Source organism: Papio anubis, chromosome 7 (genome assembly GCF_008728515.1).
Source record: "Papio anubis isolate 15944 chromosome 7, Panubis1.0, whole genome shotgun sequence".
Taxonomy (NCBI): domain Eukaryota; kingdom Metazoa; phylum Chordata; class Mammalia; order Primates; family Cercopithecidae; genus Papio; species Papio anubis.
The window spans coordinates 33,752,356-33,761,964 of NC_044982.1; the positions used below are offsets into that span (position 1 = coordinate 33,752,356).

At 43.4% G+C, this 9,609-nt stretch overlaps 1 non-coding gene across 1 annotated transcript; it reads left to right on the top strand.

Moving 5' to 3' along the window:
- Nucleotides 1-1,138: 1,138 nt before the first annotated feature.
- Nucleotides 1,139-1,242, top strand: LOC116276254. Its single transcript, XR_004185678.1, has one exon. It is a non-coding gene; the product is annotated as a small nucleolar RNA U13 (small nucleolar RNA).
- The last annotated feature ends 8,367 nt before the right edge of the window (nt 1,243-9,609 follow it).

Sequence of the window (9,609 nt, forward strand, 5' to 3'; positions counted from 1 at the left end):
GAGAAAGAATGAACAAAGGCAACACCTATTGCTCTGAAGTATTACCTCCATTGCAGATGATGGGGCAGTTGGGAAAAGGTTTAAAGTCATGCCTATATTTGCCACTGCCCATCTCTTTGATGGCTTTACTGTGTCAGCATAATCATTTGCTGCTTGAGGTAAACTTATTTTTTTGTTTGTTTTTTGAGACAGAGTCTCGCTCTGTCACCCAGGCTGGAGTGCAGTGGTGCGGTCTCGTCTCACTGCAACCTCCGCCTCCCAGGCTTAAGCAATTCTCCTGCCTCAGCCTCCCTAGTAGCTGGGATTACAAGCATGCGCCACCACGCCAGGCTAATTTTTTATTTTTAGTAGAGATGGGGTTTCTCCATGTTGGTCAGGTTGGTCTCGAACTCCTGACCTCAAGTGACCCACCCACCTCGGCCTCCCAAAGTGCTGGGATTACAGGCGTGAGCCATTGTGCCTGGCCTTAGGTAAACTTTTAAAAACTTTTAGTGGAAGTTTGATATTTTGGTATTTGTTTTTTTCCTTGAGGAGTATAGACCATGGCAAACTGGTTTTGAAATTCCCCACCTTCCCCAGAGAGAGGAATGTCAAGGTGACAGAAAGGCCAAGAGAGGAAAAAGAACAGTATAAAGGAAAAGGAGGAGCCGGGAGGGGTGGCTCACACCTGTAATACCAGCAAGTTTGGAGGCTGAGGTGGGAGGATCCCTTGAGTCCAGGAGTTTGAGACCAGCCTGGGCAATAGTGAGACCTTGTCTCTACAAAAAATGAACAAAATTAGCCAGGTGTGGTGGCGTGTGCCCATAGTTCCAGCTATGGCAAATCACTTGAGCCTGGGAGAATGAGGCAGCCTGGGTGACAGAGTGAGACTCTCTGTCTCAAAAAAAAAAAAAAAAAAAAAAAAAAAAAAAAATAAAAGGAGTAGAGGCTTCTCCAACAGTAGGGGCACTGACGGTTTGTTGCCTGCTGCTTCAAAGGTGTGTGTGGTTTTATTCTTCGGAGAAAAAGGTTTCTTCCCTGCTTTTCAGATAGCTAATGAAAATAGCATTGTGTGATATGACAAACCTGGTGTTGCAAATTTTAGATTTGAGAGTAAAATTCATTTTTGTGTTTTGAACTTGAAAGAAGAGCTATTTGAATCCTTTTGTAGTTCATAAGCGTGATGATTGGGTTTTCACGCGCATGTGTGAGCTGTGCCTCCCTCAAATCTTGTTATGATGTTGGCATATTACCCGTCTGACGTGAACAAAAAAGTTATTTGGACTGGAGTTTAGAGATTGGCAAACTTGTTGACCTAGTTTTAAGTGGAGACTGCTAGTTACTCAAAGTTTGCTTCTACAGTCATTCTTTTATTTCCTGCCAGTAAAATGAGGATCCTGAGACTATGTCTAAGGAGCTGCTGAGAGGCTTACACGGGCTTGTTCGGATAAAGCGATTTAGAACAGTGCCTGCATTTGGAAAGCACTATTCAGTGTGACTCTTATTATGATGATGAATCCTTTCTCATTGGTTGGGCTCAGCTGTCTGCTTGAACAGGAAGCACTTTACAAAAAGTTTTTTGGAAATGGTTTATAATGTAATACAGGGTATTGATACCACTTAAGATTCTGAGATATTGTCTGAATTACTTTGTGTATAATACTTCAGCCAATGCTGTGAACTTGAGGGCACTAAATTCTATTTGATGGCAAAATTCGGTCAATGATTACTTATAGTCAACTTAAAATGAGATTTAGGGATTTAATAGGATGTGGAAAAAACTTTTGATTTCTTTAAAGAAATGTGTTTTACAATAAAACTAGGCACTATGGATTTTCTATTTGGGATAGGACAAGTAGAAAGTTTAGCTCCATGGATGTCTATCAGGTTCCATCAGGAATGTCTTTTTCTTTTTCATTTCTTTCTCTTTTTTTGAGATGAGGTCTCACTGTGTTGCCCAGGCTGGAGTGCATGTCATGATCATGGCTCACTGCACCTTTGACCTCCTGGGCTCAAGTGATCCTCTCACCTCAGCCCACTGAGTAACTGGGATTACAGGGGCACACCACCACACCTGGCTAATTTTTATATTTTTTATAGAGACACAGTTTTGCCATGTTATCCAGGATGGTCTCAAACTTCTGAGTTCAAGTGGTTATCCTGCCTCGGCCTCCCAAAGTGCTGGGATTACAGATGTGTGCCATCATTCCTGGCCAAGAATGCCTTTTTCTAAGAGTTAATAAAAGGGCCTTTTATGATATCATGTTATGAGGATGAATTAAGAGGTTTTGCTATTGGATTTGATGTATTGTTTCATGTTACGATGTCCCACCACCACCTATTTAACTTTTTCAGTTCTGCCATCAGAATGTTGGAGTGCCATTACCAACTCTCTGCACCTCCTCCTGTCTTCCTCCTGGAGTTCTGGGTAAGCTATTTTGTCCCACCCACTGGGAGAGCACTCTGGGTGTTGGAAGGTTAGGAGCCCTGAAAAGAAGGCAGGAGAAGAGAAGCCCTCATTCTTCTACATTAGCTGTGAGGCTGCAAAGGAAACCCCCTGCAGGGCTCCCAGATTTTAAAAGCGCCCTGGTGAGTAATGACCTGGTGAGTAACGCTCCTGCAGAGCACATGCGGGACTCTGCCCTGTCTCCCACCTCTTTCCTTGTAGTCCTTACTTAAAATAGAAACCAGTTAAATATGGTAGCCAGCTGGGAGCCTGACTTTCTACTCCTAATGCTCGCCTACCTGCCTCACATTTAGAATTTTTTTTTTTTAGCAAAGTGAAAGCAAGTTTATTAAGGAAGTAAAAGAATAAAAGAATGGCTACTCCTTAGAGCAGCCCTGAGGGCCGCTGGTTGCCCGTTTTTATGGTTATTTCTTGATGATATGCTAAACAAGTGGTGGGTTATTCATGCTTCCCCTTTTTAGACTATATAGGGTAACTTGCTGATGTTGCCATGGCATTTGTACACTGTCATGGGGCTGGTGGGAGTGTAGCAGTGAGGACGACCAGAGGTCATTCTTAATCGCCATTTTGGTTTTGGCCGACTCCTTGACTGCATCCTGTTTTATCAGCAAGGTCTTTATGACCTGTATTTTACGCTGACCTCCTGTCTCATCCTGTGACTTAGAATACCTTAGCTTACTAGGAATGCAGCCCAGTAGGTTTCAGCCTCATTTTACTCAGCTCCTATTTAAGATGGAGTTGCTCTAGTTCACATGCCTCTGACAGCAGGAGTTCAAGACCAGCCTGGGCAACAGAGCGAGACCCTGTCTCTCTTGGGAGACCAGATCCTGCTCTAGTGACTGTTCCGCATGCAAAAGCGCCCCCAGGCTCGGCCCGGCCCTTCGGGATTCACCCTACTTTTAGAAATGTTGAGTAAGTTGCAGAGTGCTTGGACATCCTCTCCTAAAGGGCTTTGTGTGGGGGACAGATTTATACTCCTTTTCCAGCAGCACCATGTGCCCTCGATACATTTAAGGCATCTGCTCTCCATTTATTCTCCTGATCCCAGAAAGAAGATTGGGAATAATTATTTGAGGTTTCAGTCTTTGCTCTGGGTACCTCTTTTTTTTTTTTTTTCTTTTTTTTGAGACGGAGTCTCGCTCTGTCACCCAGGCTGGAGTGCAGTGGCGCGATCTCGGCTCACTGCAAGCTCCACCTCCCAAGAGTGTCTGAGGCATAAATCTGTCTGTGACTTCCGGGACAAATGAATAGTCATTTGAAACATCCGCCATGGCTAGGTGTGGCCTCTGGGGCTTTTCCACAAGGCAGGGCAGGGCTAGTCTGTAAAATAACATTTGAGGCCATTCTGCCGGATGTTCAAGTTCAGGTACCTGACCATTCAGGGGACATAGATATAGGCTACAGGTACAATATGGCATTCACAAAGGAAGAAGCAGAAGGTATTGTAGGTTTCATGAGCAAAGAAAGTAGTGTGGTTTGCAGTTTTGTTACAGGTGTAAGCAACAAAAAGAAAAAAAAGATAAAAGAAAAAATAAACAAAACGAAAGTGGCATGGTGCATGTCTTATGTTTGCACAGGGGTTGCACGGGGCCTGTCTCTCCAAGTTCTTGCGGCCGGGAAAAGGCAGATTCCAAAGCACTGCTGGCTACCCCAGCCATTGGGGCACTGTGAGCAAAGTGGATCACTGCATGCTAAGTCTGCTAAGGCTGTTTTTTGTTTGTTTTTTTTTTTTTTTTTGATTTCTTTCTTCTCAAGCCTTGCTGTCCTTCCAGGCAAAACTGGAATGGCTCGGGGAATTCTTGTTTCATGTACTGTTGAGTCCACTGAATCTAAGTTTCTGGCAACAAAAGAACTAGACGGGCAAACAATTTGAGGTAAGTGTGTGAGGTTAATTTTTTCTTCGGCTCTCAATGAATAAGAGATCTGATGCAAAAACAGCTCTGGCTATGGAAGTGGGCCATGTTGGCCAGGCTGGTCTCGAACTCCTGACCTCAGGTGATGTGCCTGCCTTGGCCTCCTAAAGTGCCAGGATTATAGACGTGAGCCACTGCACCTGGCCAACAGGATTTACTTTTGTTACAGCATGTATATTTTGGTTGATCCAGTGGAGTAATTTCTTTAATTTCAGCTAGGTGATCTAGCCGTGGTTCTTACTTAACTATATCACTCAGAAAGTATCCTAAGATCTGGCTGGGCATGGTGGCTCATGCCTGTAATCCCAGCAGTTTGGGAGGCTGAGGCGGCAGATCACGTGAGGCCAGGAGTTGGAGAGCAGTCTGGGCAAATGGTAAAACCCTGTCTCCACTAAAAATAAGAAAATTAGCTGGGCGTGGTGGCCCCCCTGTAGTCCCAGCTACTCGGGAGGCTGAGACAGGAGAATCACTTGAACCCAGGAGGCGGAGGTTGCAGTGAGCTGAGATCGCACCACTACACTCCAACCTGGGTGACTGAGTGAGATTCCGTCTCAGAAAAAAAAAATGTATCCTAAGATCTGAGCAGTCAAGTTTTTCATTGCTGCATCAGTTTGACAGGTGGTGTATTCTTTACGTGTCAATATCATAATGGGGCGTTAATGCAGGACTGTCTGCCATGGACCTAATTGCCATTCACTTTCAACAAACATCTCACGAATTCTTACTATGTTCCAGAACTTCTCGACAGAAGGACTCGTTTGTGTCATAGTGGTGCTCCTTCAACCTTTTCCTGCCTTCCAGGTATCCATGTAAATATTGCTGTTTGGCAGTTTCTTCTAGAGCTGGAACCCAACAGGGTTTCCCAACTTTACGACTTTCAAAGGGTGGTATCCCTGCCAACTGACACTAGAGGGCGCCCAACTGCCAGTAACAAATTTGGGCGCTGGGATTTAGGGCACTGTTTGAAAACTGGTTTTACTCTTTTCAGTAAAAAACAGTTGCACAACTCCATCCTCCTCCCAAGGGGGCATCAAAGGAGGAGACAGTCTAATGTGGAGTAGACGTTGGTTTGTTTCCATTAAGGCTTACTTTCTTAAAACCCAGGCTTTCGGAATATCCCTGAGAACAGCGAGTAACTTATTAGTAACTGCATATCCTGGTTGTTACATTTAATCCCATCCTGCTCTCATCCACCACATCCCTATCTAATTCCATAATATCTCAGCATGAAGCTCTCAAAAGGACTGGCTCCTTTCTAAACCTCAAAGGGCTTACAGACAGACCACTCCTGCTCTCATTTTGCTCTCTGTTTTGTCTAATGCCCCTTTTCCTTGAACACAGGCAAGCCTTATCTCCCATTTTGGTCCAGGACTATCTGGCTACAATGAATTTGTTTGGTCTCATTCTGTTAATTCAGACTCCCTCTAACTCCACCATTCCTTGTTGTCTGTTCTTTCCCTTCTTTGTTCCTGTTCAGTATCAACAAGTTCTTACTCTTGCATTTTCTATCCAGAAAGAAGGGTAAAGTATTTCTCAAGTGTTGACTATGTGTCAGTTACTTTTCTTTATGTCACTTACACCATCGCATGCAGAAGCTGGTATGGATAGCCCCATTTTACGGATGAATACACTGAGGTTCAGGGTCAAGTCACCTGCCAGAGGTTGTGTACCTTGAAAGTAGTCAAGCTGGGATTCAGTTCTAGGGTTTTTGGATTTCCCTCTACCACCCTCCTTCCTTAGATTTTTCTTTTTTTGAGATGGAGTCTTGCTCAGACGCCCAGGCTGGAGTGCGGTGGCTCGATCTTGGCTCACTGCAAGCTCCGCCTTCCGGGTTCACGCCATTCTCCTGCCTCAGCCTCCCGAGTAGCTGGGACTACAAGTGCCCACCACTACGCCCGGCTAATTTTTTTGTATTTTTAGTAGAGACGGGGTTTCACCATGTTAGCCAGGATGGTCTTGATCTCCTGACCTCGTGATCCGCCCGTCTCGGCCTCCCAAAGTGCTGGGACCTTAGATTTTTATACTGTTTAATATTGCCATCAGTGCTTCCAGTCATATTCCTTGTTTTTGTTCCTTGGTTTTGTCACATGAAAGTTTATCCAAAATTCATAATTCATGATCAAAACTAGCTAAAGACATTATAAAACTGAAAAAGGACCTCAATTCGGATGGAATTGTCCCTCCTACCCTCATTATATCTCAGAACTTAAAAGAAACCCAAATTTGAGATAGGAGTAGCTTTAGTCATTAAGTAAAACCGGTTCTCAGTTCAGCCCGCATTATGAGACTTCACTTGAGGAGTCACTCCAGAGTAGCTAATATACAAGATTTTTTTTTTTTTCCTGTCTTGCTATGTAGCTCAGGCTGGAGTACAGTGGTGTAATCACGGTTCACTGGAGCCTTGACCTCTGGACTTAAGCAATCCTCCCACCTCAGCCTTCAGGCTTCATATAAATGTAGAAGCACCAAATTGAAAATTGAATCTCTTCTAATAGTCTTCATTTTCTACTTGTCTAACGCAGTTCTAAAGGAGAAAATAGCCATAGAAATTTCTGATATTTATTATGAGTAGATAATTTTTAAAAACAGCTTAATTGGGATATAATTCATATACCATAAAATTTACCCAATAGTGTACAAAGCTGGGCATTATAGTGTACAAAGCTGGTTCCGTGGCTTCTATCCATCTCTCTTGCTGTGGTCACTTGAGGTGGGAGTATCCTTTAGCCCAGGAGTCCAGCCTGGGCAACATAGTGAGATACTGTCTCTAAAAACAAACAAACAAACAAACAAAGTACACAGTTCAATAGTGTTTAGTATATCCAGAGATATGTGCAGCCCTCACCACATTAAAATTGAGAACATTTTCATCACCTCAAGAAGAAACCTTGTATCATTCAGCTGTCCCCCTCCTATTCCCATACACTTGCCCTCTCCAGCCCTGAGTAACCACTGATCTCCTTCCTGGCCCTGTGGATTTCCATATTCTGGAATTTCATGAGAATGGAATCATAGAGTGTGCGGTCTTTTGTGACTAGCTTCTTTCACTTAGCGCAATGTTTTCATGATTCATCCAGGACTTTTATTCTTTTTTTTGTGGCGGAGTAATGTTCTCTTGTATGGATACACCATGTTTGGTTTATCTGTTTGTCTGTTGATGGATATTTAGATTGTTTCCACCTTTTGGATATTGTGAATAATGCTGTCGTAAATATTCATGTCCTGTTTCTTTGTGGGCATATGTTTTCACTTCTCTTGGAGATATACCTAGGAGTGGAATAGCTGGGTCACATGGTGACTCTATGTTTAATCATTTGTGGAACTGCTGGACTGCTTCCCAAAACAGCTGGACCATTTTACAATTACACCATCAGCATATAAGGGTTCTGATTTCTCCATTTTTCTGTTCTTAATAACAATTGTTATTTTTGACTTTTTGATTTTAGCCACCTAGTAGGTATGGAGTAGACTTTTTTTTTTTTTGGAAATAGAGACAGAGTCTCACTATGTTGCTTAGGCTGGTTTTGAACTCCTGGCCTGAAGCTATCCTCTCTGTCTTGGTCTCCCAAACTATTGGGATTATAGGTGTGAGCCACCTGGCCGGGCCTTGCTTTTTTTTTTTAATTTTTTAAATTTTTTTTATTAAATGGGGAGGGATTTATATCACTAGATTTAGTGATTTGTGCATTTACTTATTCTTTCAACTACCAGTTATTAACCATCTGCTAGGCCTTGGGCCAGACTCTGGAGATTTAAGGTGTCCTATCTGGCCTCTACACCTCGTGGGGTAGGAAAATAGAAAATGAGATGTACTCAAATGCAAGTATTTTAATAGAGCTATTCATAAAACTGTGCAAAAACCCAAAGCAGCAAGTGCCTAACCTGAGATCCATTTAATCCAAATAGGTTTAGATTTAAGCTGCTGAATGGCTACGATTAAAATGTTTACCATCAGCTTTATCAAAAGTCTTTCTAGAAACATGGTGGCTTTCAGAGTCACTGTTAATGAGCCCACTTGTGTCTAGGAAATAGCCCTCACTTTCAGAATTGTCACTGAGTTCCCACTGTTACAATATGGCAACTATGCAAATGTGTGTCTGTTGTACATGGACACAATAAGTCGTGTTATCCTTTGATTGGTGAGAACAAAGAGCATCTGATGACTTTGGGATTTCAGGTACAGAAAATAAATTTCCTTTGCTGCTTAGGTCTTTAATAGTCCCATTTTATTGGATTTTTTTGCCTTTCCCCTTACCAGAACCAATTACTTCCATTTTTTCCCTTCTCTCAGCAGTCCCACCTCACTGATTTTCCCTGCTCCATTTCTTCTATCTTTATTTTCTTCGGGGTTCTCTGGGCTGTGCCTCTGTCCCAGAACCCATTGCTGCCTTGGAGAAGTTGTCCTCAGCCTGGCTGCCCTGTTGGCTTAGATGCATTTAAAATGCACGGGGCCCTCTGTGGGCTTTAGGAATATTTGCTCAGCTTCTTCTCCTTTCCTCTGGAGTAGCATAAACATGGAGTTGAGGTCCTTTTGCAACTATACAGGCCAGAGTTCATTGCCCGAGGCTGTCAGAGAACAGAAAACACCTGCTTTAATTTAGCAGGCCTCTGTCTCCCTCTTTGCCAGAGTGGGGGACATTTTAGGTTCCATGGCTTCCATCCATCTCTCCTGCTGCGGGCACCTATTTTTATATGGTGGTGTAAATATCTGCAGGACAACAAGACTTAATATGCCCTCCTGTGCTTGGCTTGTAGACTTCTCCTGGATGATTCCTGACTAATGACAGAGTAGAAGCCTGAGGTCATGTAAATGTTGTGAGTGAGGGAAACAGGTGCCTGGGAGTGTCACCACACTTAAAGCAACACCCTGTAGAAAGCCCTTTTTGGGGGCCTTTGAGGCATCCACCTTTGCAGATGAAAAAAATGCTTCTCTATCCAGGAAATGGCCAAGGGGGTGAATTTTCTTTCTTCACGTGTATGTATAGTTTTAGGGGAATTTTGTTCATGCATGTCTTGGTCACTCCCTATGGTGGTGATATGGGACAGTTTTTTTCTCCTGTCCCATTCTGTCCCTGTCTGCAGGAGGCCTTGCCAGTTGCTTTGACTTAGGACAGAAGAACTACCAGAATTTCAGATACGGTGTCCACGGCGGTGGGCTGAGGGAGGACTTGGAAAATGTGGACTTGGCAGGTAGAGGAGGGTGGAAGAGAGAAAGGAGAGTTAGCCATCTTAGAAAAATAGACCCCGTGA